The 13,410-nt window shown below is 44.0% G+C and overlaps 2 long non-coding RNA genes across 2 annotated transcripts; both read right to left on the reverse strand.

Moving 5' to 3' along the window:
- Positions 1–4,476: 4,476 nt before the first annotated feature.
- On the reverse strand, positions 4,477–5,464 carry LOC136191945 (uncharacterized). Its single transcript, XR_010671048.1, has 3 exons — positions 5,063–5,464; positions 4,884–5,009; positions 4,477–4,816 (listed from the first exon to the last, which is right to left on the reverse strand). It is a non-coding gene; the product is annotated as an uncharacterized lncRNA (long non-coding RNA).
- Positions 5,465–6,847: 1,383 nt separating this feature from the next.
- Positions 6,848–8,773, reverse strand: LOC136191944 (uncharacterized). Its single transcript, XR_010671047.1, has 3 exons — positions 8,520–8,773; positions 8,393–8,461; positions 6,848–8,327 (listed from the first exon to the last, which is right to left on the reverse strand). It is a non-coding gene; the product is annotated as an uncharacterized lncRNA (long non-coding RNA).
- Positions 8,774–13,410: the final 4,637 nt, after the last annotated feature.

The following is a 13,410-nucleotide window of genomic DNA, read 5'->3' on the forward strand; positions in this document are numbered from 1 at the left end:
CTTAGAGTGTTAGTTCACTTCTACCGAACTCTCCGAACAATCGCGGGGGATGTAGCAGATGTAGCGGGGTAAATCGCACGTAGGGGCCCCTTTTCCCCGGGATGATATATATCACCCCGCTCCTCCGGGATGATACGAGGTTTATCACCCGGTCGGCGCCTTTGATCCTCCCACGCACCGGGATATAAAGATAGATAGATAGATAGATAGATTGATAGATTGATAGATAGATAACCATGAGCTAGATATAGCTCACGGTTTTCTTTATGAATCAACAGTGGGGCGTTTCTGCCCTTTTTAGCGTCATGGTATTGAATTATTCTATGCCAATTCATTAGAGCTAATAATAATTATCTGTCATTTTTTGCAGTTATTGAAGTGACGAAGAGGTAGACCGCGGTCCCAACGCCCTCAGCATGACGGGTCGGTCCATCTGCCGGACTGCGGAGATTTGCATCTTTATTCCATAGATGCAGTCTCCTAAACTGCTTGTATGCCTCCTGGATAACGAGGCCATAGCGTCTAAACTGTCCTATCTCCTGGGTAGGCCCACATCAACCGCTGAAGCGGTTGTGCGGCCCCGAGCTGGAAAACTGCCACTGACAAGGCGTGTATCTTTGGACGAGGCTACTGTCTATATTGGTAGACTCTCCTGAAGAATGAAGCCAACAGCAAAATATGCCTGCCAGCCTATTGACATTTTCCCTGTGCCTTGGGATAAACAATAAAGGCACCCCATGGGACAGACGGGGTAAACTGTCCCTTCTCACAAAATAAACCTGGATGAATTTTTCTTTTTCTGGATTACTTCCGGGTTACTTCCGGGTATATAAATTAAAGAAATTTACTCTTCATTCGCGCTATGAGTTGACGTGCTTGCCCTAGACAATACTTTTTTTCAAGTACTGTAGTTAGTTACACTTTTATGTCGTAAGAAAAAGTTTGCTGCACGTGCAATAATCGTGCAACAAAGCATGTATGAATGAACGAACAAACTAAGCTAACTATAAAACAAGTGGCGGCTAACCCTATCTAGCTCGACTTCATCCTCTCAACTCCTCCTAAAAAAGAGCAAGTTAGATAAATATTCCTTTACTTAGTCTCTCCACCTTTAATTAAACCATTTCCCGTTGAAGCAGAACGCTGCTTTCGACAGCTGAGATGACGACGTAAAGACAAGAGCAATGGGCGGTTCCTTGAACAAAAAATAAACAGTACCGAGATTTAAATATTATTCAGAAAACAATACCATTGGTAAGTGCTACCAAACTGAGAGAGCAGTTTAGTGAGGCATGAGTCCAAGATGCGAATGCAAAAAGGGACGGATGGCAGAAGAGACGATTCCGCCATCTTCCAAGGAACACGCCTCAACAACCAACTAAAAGGCAGACGGAGTGAAAACACAGGAAGACAGTGTATATACTCGCTCAGCCTGCCTGAATATATATATACCCGTCAGGCGGAATATTAATTCCGTCAGTTTCCTACCTCAAAGACTGTTTTGTATCCATGAACGTCTTCTTTATCTGCATCACACGATACAAAAACCTGAGAAATAAAGATTGGCTGTTTTTGTTAATTTTTAATGAACTATTATTCACTTTTTCGAAGACAAAGTCTCGGGCCATTCGTATCAGATGCAATAATGAACATTGTGTCGACGTACCACGTGTAATTGGCAGAGTAATTTTGGGCAAAAATTGCCATTTTTAAAACCTAATGACCTTGTAACGACAAGTACCTCTCGGACGAAATAGTCGGCCGTTTCCAAGTCGGTCAACATCTCCTGAACGATCGCTTTCGAGTTCCGCTTGCCGCAAAAAAGCGTTAAGAAACTCGACAAAGCGCTGCCTTACACCAACATCCCTCTCAGTCTAGAAAAAATATTTATACCTGTTTAAATTTTATGGTTTTTAATGTGACCTTCAATGCATTGAGAACCGTTTCTAATGCTTCCTTACCGCTTTTCTCCGGAATTCCGACCTCGCCAGTTTGCACATTCCCTCGAGAGCCAAATATCTTGAATAGAAAAAGTTAAGTCATACCATAACACTATCCCATCCACGTAGCACTCGTTCGAATTCGTTTCTCGGTGCTGCAAGTATTTCCCAATTGCCCAAGCTGATTACCGGTTCTCACAAACAAATTAGGCTCACTAACAAATAAAAAATGACCAAAAAACCGTGTGTTATAGTTCAGGGATCGAAAAACCTTCACCTCGCAGATCTGCGAGTAAAAACGCTAGATCGACTAAAATGCACCAGTATAACAACCTGGCGTCGTCAAATGGCTCATGTGAGTCGAAATTGGCAAAGAAAACAACCCCAATTGTTTCGGGGACCCAATAAATTAAGCGCACCTGTTCGTACTTTTGCAAGGTTTTTTCGGGCTTCAGCGTGAGTTCTTGATGGCATCGTTCTTCGTAGTTGCAGATCGCTGCGGAAAAACGAGGCAAAAGTGATCGACGAAGGCAGCGTGGAGAGATTTATATCCCCTTTCTATATCGCGACAAACGGGCGCCCGATCGCTAAGACGCTTACCGAACGCCGTCCTTTGCAATCTTCCTGAGCTTCGAAGCCGTTTTCGTCGCCGAAAACGGCCGTTTTCGTCTTGTACGCAAGGCTTTGTTCTTTTTTCGAGCTTCATGATCACGTGTTCTGTTCTCCCCATGTCCCGTTAGAGAATAAGATCGCGAAAGCCGATCGACAATAATCTACGCAAAACGTAAACGAACGAATAGGTAAATAGTTAAAAGGAGACCACGAGGCATCGCCACCATCTTGAACTCGAGGCGGGAAAGCCCACGTCATTCCTTGCCAAAAATAGAAATTCCAATCATGACGCAACATACAGTCAAACCGGTATTGAAACCGGTTGATACTTTCGCACCTATTCAGAAAACAAATCAGAGCGCTATGTGAACCCACGTGACCTCCACGGACCGATGGGTGGGGCTACGCTGTTTAAAAGCAACGCGCACACCGATTTCCCTTACGTTGAGGCCTAGGGCTGGTGCGGCGTGGAGAAATCTGCGTCTCATCCTTGACGGACTGGTTCGGGAGATTGACAAAAGGGAAGTCAGGATCGTTGGATCAGCGTGGCCCACGGATTAATCCCGTGCCGGAGCCTGGGCAATGGGGGGCTTCGGCCTCGGTTCACGCACTGAGCAGAAAGATCGCTTATATACGTCTTATTGTTTCAAAACGAGCACGACCTGCGTTAGGCAGAGTGGGTACGGCTGTGTTTGGTAAAACACAAAAGAAAAACAGTCAGAAAGCAGAAAAAAGATAGTGGAAGGAACGGGGACAGACAGGAGAAGGGGGATGTACGCATAGAATCAATAGATTAATTAGTGAAAAATTGAATGTAAGTGTCATGAGGACCGAGGCGATCGCCCACCGTAAACCCCGGGACGAGAAGTGTTACCTTGCGGATAAGGATTTGCGCATTCAAGCGCTGCAGACAAACAGCGAAGCGTCGGCGCCAGTATCAAGCAGCAGCGGGACGGAGGGGGCGTCGCAACCGGTCTGGTTGCCGACACTTATCTCACCAACTGGCACGATTAGATTGAAGATGATCTGGCTCAGGATACTTCGATTCGGGCATTGCACGTCCTTTCCTGTCGACTCCTACAAAGGGTGGGCAGCCGCTCTCCTCCTCAGAAGCCCTGTTTCGTAGTGGCGTATCTAGGATTTTCTCTTTGTTCGGGCCAGAATGCGGGGTTCTGGGGGCTCGGCCCAAAAAAAAATTTTTTGAGTGGGCGGGGTTATTACGTTAATTTTCCTTTACAGAAATACTCTACCCGAATCATTACAAAAGCATTATTCTTACTAACCTTAACCCTAAGAAACTACACTAACTAGTAAACCAACCATTTTCTCTCTTACAAAAAAAGGAAAACAAAATTTTTTGGTAAGGCCACAGAAATTTTGGTAGGGCCTGGCCCGACCTGTCCCGACCTGTCCCACCCTTAGCGACGCCACTGCTGTCTCTTAGCTATATGCTTACCAATGTGGTCAGGTATCGTTGCGCGGGGGAATTCGGTATTAGGGGCCGACTACTCGTCCAGGCGGATACTGCTTGAGGGGGCCTATGAGGTCAATACTCACCCGACACTTTTTGGAACCGGTGGTCATCGCTTTGCGGTGGCTACCATGAGCTACGAAGCGTTCGAACCTCCCCGCGGTGCATGTAGCTCGGGTAACGCTAATACGAACGCATTCAGAAAAGGTACGTAGAACGATAATTTGACTGATTCTAATAGGAATTTTGATTTTCAGATAGCGCTGAAGATAGATCAAAAGTGCGTGCGACGAAGTCATAGAAAAATGGTTGGCAAAGACGTACCAAACGCCCGGAAAGACAAACAGCGACAACAGAAGAAAAGAAAGGATGGTGGTGACGTTAGATAAGATTTTTTGTCATGAACACACCGTAAAAATCGCTGTGCGTATTTGAAATAAATTAATTGAGCGAAATTTGAATACGTGGCCACGTGCCGCGCGAATTACTGTTTGCGTCAGTTAAATGCGCTCTTAACTTATTACGGCATCTGGCTTCAAAAAAACGTGGGCCTTGTCAAATAATCGCTAAAAAAAACCTTTCATGATCCAGTTAGTTGAGCAGTGACATGCCGGGCTACTCAATGTGCCGCTCCATTGAAAAACAGAATCACTGCTTCCTATAGCGTTGGCGTTCCGAGCACCAAAACCCAACAAAGTTATAAGTGCTGTCGCAGATTAGAAGAACGATTAGTTCAGTGGAGAAAATATTATCGTCATTGACACGGACGTTGGAGGAGGAGCGTCCGTCTCGTCTGTAGGTAGAAGTTCATTCAGTCGTATCAAATAACAGTGATTACTCGTCGATTATATGTCGCTGACTTTTTGAAGTTGAATACAGTCGTCAAAGAGAGCGGGACGCGACGACGGCACAATTACAATGGACGCACGGTCCCCTCCTGTGCACTCAGAATCATCTGATGCACATGGAACACGAAACAATGACCACTAGCAACAAGGACGCCTTCATTTTTCGATTACGTTTATGAAAGCAACAAAACCTGGGATGGCATAGAGTGGCAATGTCAGTGTTAGAAATAAAGACAATGATTAAGGATTTTTTTGGGCGATCTTTCCTAGATATCAAAAGAAAGACTATCAGTCTGATGATTGATTACCTTTGCGCAAAAATTCCTTGAGAATTGGATTCGCTGTCGGCTGGAGAAAAAAAATGAAAAAATCTTCCGTTTTGTAGCGTTCTTGAGTTGAGGAGAATGACGGAGAAATAGACGATCTCCTGGAACGAAAATGACTTGGCGATCTCTCTAGATGACTGGTAGACCATTTGAACGATCTTTTGATGCTCGCGCACTTCGCTTCGAAGTCGAGAACGAGAAAGAAGTCGAACAAAGGCATAGCTCGGCCAGCCGTTGCTGTAGAGACAAACGACGACCTTTCAAATGCAGAATCTAAGCAATAGCAATTGCCAAACGGGCAAAGAAGACGGAAAAAGACGTAGTAGCTTGTAGCACAAACGGGATTTTAAAAAAGCCCGGACGTGGAGTTTGATCTAATTTTATCCCGGTAGTGAACTGTAAAAATTGAAGGAAATAACTGCATCAAGCAACAAAACGTTTCTTTCGGACTCGCTGCTACCTCTAAGGAATCTAGGAACACTATCAAGAAAGCCCAAAAATTGACATCGTTTTAATCACGCATTGACAGAATATCTTCACATAATAGAGCTACAGTATTATTTACTATCCAAAAAATTACACAAATTCCGCACGCAAAAAATTTGACGACTGTCTAAGACACCTGAGAGCATGTGGTGTTTTACCGAACGGTCTTTTGCTGTCGTATGCGCGGTAAAATGGGTGCTATACCTATGACCTTCTGCCCTACAATTAATGCTGTCAGATCGGACAAAACGCCTGGGCACAGCTGATTTTTCAAGCACTAGGATCATCCTTACCGATTTTGGTTGCAGAATCCAAATCGTCTGTGCTTGCCATGACATTCACGTAAGTTTTCAAATTCTGAGAGAGCAATGCCTTCTCCTTCTTCTTTTCTTTGACCTCCTCGCGCTCTTTTTGTGAAACCTCCGCGTGCGTATTATACGCTTCTGATCGCTCGGCGAAGAAAGATTGCCACAATTCATAGTAATGATATCTGGCAACAAAGCGTTTTCTTCATTCAATGGATCTAATTCAGTGCCACGAGAATTGAAAGAACTCATCGGCGTGCATTCCACCACCTTCGATTCGGTCGACAACATATCTAAATGACCGGCAGATATGTCGCCCATATCTCTGCATAGCTAGCAAGGCTTTCGCCACGTCACTTGACTTGATTCTATCAGACGGATCTCTCTCCCAGCAGCGACGCATGAACTGATAAACGGACTTGGGACAGAGCGAAGGACACTCCAAACTCAAGCTACCTTGAAGAATTCTTAAACAGACGCTTGAGTATAATACAATAAAAAGTGAACAACTTTTTGACTATCTTTGCTTCAGAGTTACGACGTAAACGGCTTCGATCCGTTCGCCTAGTCCCTGCGACGTTCTCGCCCGAATGTAGATTGAATAGTTTGTTCCTTCGGCAAGGTTTGTCAAGATTGTGTTGCTCTCGTTTCCTTGAACCGTGAAATTGGCAACAGAGTCACGATTTGACGAGTATAACACAAAAAAGAGATAGTCCAATATCCTGCCGTTAGGTTTTGACGGCGCCTTCCAGCTCACTGAGATCGCCGTCACACTCGAAGAGTCAGCTCGTTCTACTAAAGGAGGCTCAGGAACTACACAAAAAATTGACAAAAATAAAATTGTCGTTATTTACCGCCTTCGCTTGTTTGCACGATAAGATCGTCGCTGACCGGTCCAGGGCCAATGTTCGTTCTACCGCTCACTTTGACGACGTAAGGTGTGTACGGTAAAAGACCGCTAAGCGTAGCCGACGTTTCCCTTCCACGCACCTCAACAGTTTTCTCCGAACTTCTGAGCGACATATGCGACGACGCATTCGCGAAGGACGCCGTTACAACTATATTTAGGTATCTCATTCCAAGAAATCGCAAGGCTGCTTTTCGTAGCGTCAATCAGCGAAACATTGCACGGCGACACATCGGGAACTATACAATTAAATGTTCGAACCTTTCGAACGTTCGAACCTTTCGAATGTTCCAATCCTTCGAATGTTTGAAAAAATCATGTGTATATTCTTCTGACCGTCTTCCGGAGTGGTGAAGTCGTCGTAAGCTGACGGCGGCCCGAAGCCAATTGCCGTTGCCGCGCTCACTCGCTTTCGAAAATTTTTGTCCCGAGAAGAGATATCTCACCGTCGCGGTCGTGTGAAGTGCGTCGACGCCGATTTCGGCTTGGGCCAAAACCCACTGACCTTCTTTCTCAATTTCGACCTCCACTTTGTATCTCGTGATATTGCTATTCCGTTTAAAATAGATCAGGTGGATTCCAAGCAATTTGAGCTATTCTTTTAGGTCGAATCGTAACCGCAATATAGATAGGACTCCTTTCCGGACCTATGCAAAATTGACTAAATCCTCTCTAATTAATTTTTACACTTATCCTTAAAATCTTTTGATGAGAACGTGGCTCAATCAACGTACGTATCCTTAGAAATCTTTTGATGAGAGCGTGGCTCTATCATCGTACGTATCTTCAAGAATCTTCTAATAAAAACGTGGCTCTCCTTCGGCAGACAAAGAAACATTATTCAGAAAAAGTTATCCTTTCCCATTCGCGTTTCATTCATTTCATTTGTGCGGGCTTCAATTTGTGCGTGATTCATTATATAGGTTAAAGTAAAGTAACAAGAAAATGGTCCATAAATGCTACGGTACAAAGAGATGTCTACAACCAAAGAAAAAAATACATTTGACGCTGAAAATTCCGCCGACTGAAGGATTTTGTAGTAGTTATGTTTGACTGCTCCTACCTGAGCCTTGACACGCCTTCAGAAAAAGTTGCTGGAGTGACAGAAACATAGCGCAGAATGGGGGCTAGAAAAATCTTCATTTTCGCCAGTACTAAGTGAGAGGCAGTCACATCGTCGAATGCAGTAGCAGTAGCAGCATTGAGAATAAGATCGAGCAAACGACAGCGTAGTGAGTATAACGGTGAAGATAAACAGAAGAAGCGTTGAAAAACAGACAAGGCTTTTAAGAACGGCAGAAGAAACGTAAGGAGGCGAACTGTGCTCTTCGAAACCACTTGCTCCTAATAGGAGCGGTACTCCGGGACATGCAATCGAAAACCCTGTCAGTCCAATAGAAAACGCCCAGATTGCTCCGACGCGATTGCAAAACTAGAAAAATAAGAGACGCACACAATGAATTAAGTATATACAAGACACTTTTGCAATCGCTCAACCCTTTTTCTTGTAGAAGTGTCGCGAGATTTTTCCGCTATTAAAGTGAATAAGGACGCCAAGACAACAAACTAGGAAAAATTAATTAAAAGAGGCGAAAAAGGAATTTCGCTTATTTTTAATTCGAACCGAAATGGAAGCGAAGGCTGGAACCGAAAAGGCAACGTGAAATACTAACAGTGGATACTCTTCGTGACGATCATTGTAACTATCATTGATGAATACACCCACGAGTAGGAAGAAAAGGATCAGCGCGTTCGACAATGACGCGCCCGTTAGACAGAGAAGAGAGCGAGAGATCTTAATTCGAGGTATTAGTGGCTTGCTGCCCGCCAGGCTCGTCGTCGACGGACGAGGAGGAGCATCGAGGCCTAGGACGAGATGCTGCGCCATCGAAGTCCCGGACAGGAAGTTGCTCCTGGAGAAATTTGCATAATGACGTCAGTCCCGAAATAGTGTGACAGTACAGTACTGCATTTCGCTCTCGGCGCATCGATGCTAGGAATACTTTACAAATATGTCAACTTATAGAAAATGTTGGCGGCGCTTTGTGACGACACCGAAAATCGTACGAGGAGACATATACTGTAGAGTAGCAGCGCCGACCTCAAAACGCTCTATGTCATTGGGAAACGCCCTCACCTACAGTATAAGGCTGAACCCAATTTGCAAACGTTGATGACGCGGACTTTGGAGGAGGAGCGTCCGTTTGTAGGTAGAAGTTCATTCAGTCGTATCAAATAACAGTGAATATTCAAACGACAATTTTACGTCGCTGATTACGTTATTTTGAAGTTGAAATAGTAGTCAAAAAGAGCGGGACAATTGCCTACTGTGCACTCTCGATCAGCTGATGCAGACGGAATACGAAATTATGTCCACTATCAAAAATACGTTCATGAAGCCACACAACCGGAATGTTACAGAATTCAGAAATAAAGACAACAATTAATAAATTTTGGGCAATCGTTCCCAGGTATTAAAAGAAAGACCATCAGTCTAATCAGTACGCTTGCAAAAAAAATTTGTAAGAATTGGATTAGCTGTCCTATGGCAGGATTGAGGATCTATACTCGTTCAAATACCTAAGAGTCCTATGGTAGGAGCGAGGATCTATACTCGTTCAAATCTTTAAGATTCCTATGATAGGATTTAGATTCTATACTCGTTCAAAAACCTAAGAGTCCTATGGTAGTACAGTAAGGCTGAACCTATAACCTATAGATGTTGATGACACGTAGGTATGAGATTATTCACACGTATCAAATAACAGTGATTACTCGTCGATTGTTTATCGCTGACTACGTCATTTTGAAGTTAAATACCCGACGACGGCACAATTACAACGGACGCACGATCGCCCCTGTTCACTCAGGATCAGCTGAATCAGACTAAATTGATGCAGATGGAACACGAAACAATGACCACCAGCAACAAAGACGCCATCCTATTTTTGGTAACGTTCATGAAAGCCACAAAAACCGAGATTTTACAGAAGTGGCAATTTCAGTGTTACATTCTGAAATAAAGAATATGATATAAGAATTTTTTGGGCGATCTTTCCTAGGTATCAAAATTAAGACTATCATTCTAATGGTTACCTTTGATAAAATTCCGTGAGAATTGGATTTGCTGTCTGTTGCACAAAAAAATGAAAAAAAGTCTTCCGTTTTTGTAGAGATCTTGAGTTGAGGAGAATGCCGGGGAATCTGACAATCTCCTGCAACGAAAATGCCTTGGAGATCTCGCTAGATGACTGGTAGACGCTTTGAATGATCTTTCGATGATCGACGCACGTCGCTTCGAAGTCGAGAACAAGAAAGAAGTCGAACGAAGGCATAGCTCGGCCAGCAAATGCTGTAGAGACAAGCTAAGACCTTTTCAATGCCGCATCGAAGCAATCGCAATTGCCAAACGGGCTAAAAAGACGGAAGAAGACGTAGCAGCTTGCAGAACAAACGGGAATTTAAAATACCCGGACATATGGGCTAATTTCATCCCGGTACTGAACTGTAAAACCTGAAACATTTCTTTCTGGCTCGCTGCTACTTCTAAACACTATCAAGAAAGCCCAAATTTTGACATCGTTTTATTAAGCACGCATTGACAGAAAATCGACACATTATAGTATTATTTACCATCTAAAAAACACAAATGCACAAAAAAGCCGACGACTACCCAAGACACCTGACAGCATGACATGTTGTACCTAACGATTTTTGCTGTTGTATGCAGGGTCAACTATGACCTTCTACGAGTAATGTTGTCAGCTCAGACGAAACACCCTTGCACGACTGATTTTCAAGCACTAGGATCATCCTTTACCTGCTTGGTTTGCACAATCTAAGTCCTCTGCGCTGGCCATGACGTTCACGTAGGTAATCAACTTCTGAGATGGCAATTTCTTCTCTTTCTTCTTCTCTTTCACCTCCGCGGGCGCATCACGCAAAGGATTGCCATCATTCATAGTAATGATATGTGGCAAGGAAACTTCTTCTTTATTCATTGGATCTAACATGGCGCCACGAGGAGCGAAAGAACTCATAGGCGTGTAATCGTCTTTAACGGGCATATTTGATTGGGTCGAAGCAATATTCAAATAACTCGCACGAGAATTGGACAAATCCTGCGCCGCAGTGTTGACGTAACTGGTACCTGCCAACAGCACTTTCTTATTCGACTGAGGCAATAAAGGTTGTTTTTCAAATTTGGAGTCGGGAGGAGTAAAAGAACTCATAGGCTGCAATCCTCCGACTTCGATTCGGTCGACGACACATCTAAATGACCCGCAGATATGTGGCCCATATCTCTCATAGCTTGCAAAGCGTTCGCCACGTCACTCGACTTGATTCTATCCGACGGACCCCTTTCTCAGCAGCGAAGCATAAACTGATACACGGACTTGGGACAGAGCGAAGGACACTCCAAACTCAAGCTACCCTGAAGAATTCCACCGATCACTTGCTCATTGCTCTTAGCAAAATACTGCTGATACCCAAAGACGAAGATCTCCCATAGAAGAACGCCTAGTGACCAGACGTCTGATTCGACAGTGTACTTCCCGTCAGTTACCGCTTCTGGGGCTATCCATCGAATGGGCATAGTACCGCCTTTACGACGATAATACTCTTCTTGGTAAATATCTCCTGCCATTCCAAAGTCGGAAACTTTCACTGATAATTGATTATTGTTTTCGCCGACGAGACAGTTCCGTGCAGCAATATCCCGATGAACAAACAAACGCGAGGCGAGATAGGCGACGCCGGCGGCCGCCTGAGCGGCGATGTCCACTAGTTGGACGATAGAGAGAAAAGAGCGTGGATGTGTCTCGCTAGGACGCGCCTTTCGAATGAAGGCCTTCAAATCGCCGTGTTTCATGAGTTCAGTGATGAGATAGAGGGGTTCGTCACGCGTGCAGATTCCCAGAAGACGGACAATGTTTGGATAATCAAAGTCCATCATGATTTCCATTTCCTTTCGAAAATCTTCGGCCGTCTCTTGCGACGAACCCCGCTTCATTGTTTTCACTGCAACTCGCGTTTTCTCTTCGCCTTTGACGACTCCCGTTGCCCAGGCAAAATAGACTTTTCCAAATTGACCTTCGCCGAGTTCATCTTCAATTTTGAGACGCTCCTTGCTGAATTGGAATTCGTCGTACGTTGGCCACGTCATGAGCCAGTGATTTTGGCATTGGTTTTTTAATTTTTGTAGCTGAATTTCCAATTGTGCCTGACGACGTCTCTTTTGCACGCAGACGATAATAATCACAAGTACGATTATTAACAGCGCTGTTACCGACGAAGCCATAGCTAAATGACCACGTGTAAGAGCGTGTAAGAAATAACGATGTCAAAGTTTTACCTGTTCTTGGTAGTGTTTCAGGAAGCTTTGGAATATCAATTTTATCTATTACATTGTATGGAAAACAAGATGGCATAGTGTTACCAACTAACTAAAGACGAATCGTATCAAGACATTTGATGTTGTTATCAAATCGTTTTAGTGATCGAATGCACCTGTCGCAGTTCTATCCGTATGCGTCGTCGAGACACGAACATTGGCCGGTCGTCGTGTTACAATTTTCGTTCAACGATCAAGGCAAAAAACATTCGCAAAATAAAAACGTACACACCTAACTTAGCAGTTAAATCAAAGAGACGCTTTACCTGGCTGAGCTGTACGCGCTTTGACTATAGAAGTAAGAGGACCTTTTCCCGCTCCTGTGACAGCTCGCATCCACACTGAATACTCGTTAAGAGGCTCCAAGTTTGATATAGTGATATTCTATACAAACCCCGTTAGATTATTGGATTATTAGTTTAGGTATAGGTCGTACTGTAGAATCTGGAGATGCAGTAACATGTAGCAGTCTTGCTTTGCTTTCTCTTTGATAGTAAATGACGTATTCCTTCAACAATCCATTAATTTCGGTGCACGACACTTTGCTCCACTCCACTAATAGCTCCTTTCCCCCGACGATATCGACCACGAACATATTCCGGGGAGCGCCGGTCGGTTCTATTTCTTTATAATTAAACATAATGCGTACATTTAGTTTGCCTTACTGCTTTCTGCTGTCAGAACGACGTCCGACGTCCAACCGCTCACGTATAGAAATCCTAATGAATCGTCTTTAGATATTGCGTAAACATAAACGTTGTACCACGAGTAACTAGAAACAAGTCCCTGTAAGAGCGTCAAGGAGATGAGGTAAAGAAACAAACCTTGTCAAGTTGGTGATCACATGTTCGGTTATGTTTTAAAATTTCCGCCAAAGCGCAAACGAAAGGACTACCATCATGGCAACACGTCGTTTGGCTGTGCACCTCTTTGTTCATGGAACTGTTAAAGGAAGAACATTGGTATCCAACGCGAAATCCCATGAACAAACTATTGACATTTCTTGGAGATAAAGACCACGTCACTTTGAGATCAACCAGACCATCCACGCCGGAAATTGAAGTGACGTTTAGAAAGGAAAGATCCGTTGGACGTGCAGGCGCAGCTAAGAGTTAATCAA

This window comes from Oscarella lobularis, chromosome 10, assembly GCF_947507565.1.
Source record: "Oscarella lobularis chromosome 10, ooOscLobu1.1, whole genome shotgun sequence".
In the NCBI taxonomy this organism is placed as follows: Eukaryota; Metazoa; Porifera; class Homoscleromorpha; order Homosclerophorida; family Oscarellidae; genus Oscarella; species Oscarella lobularis.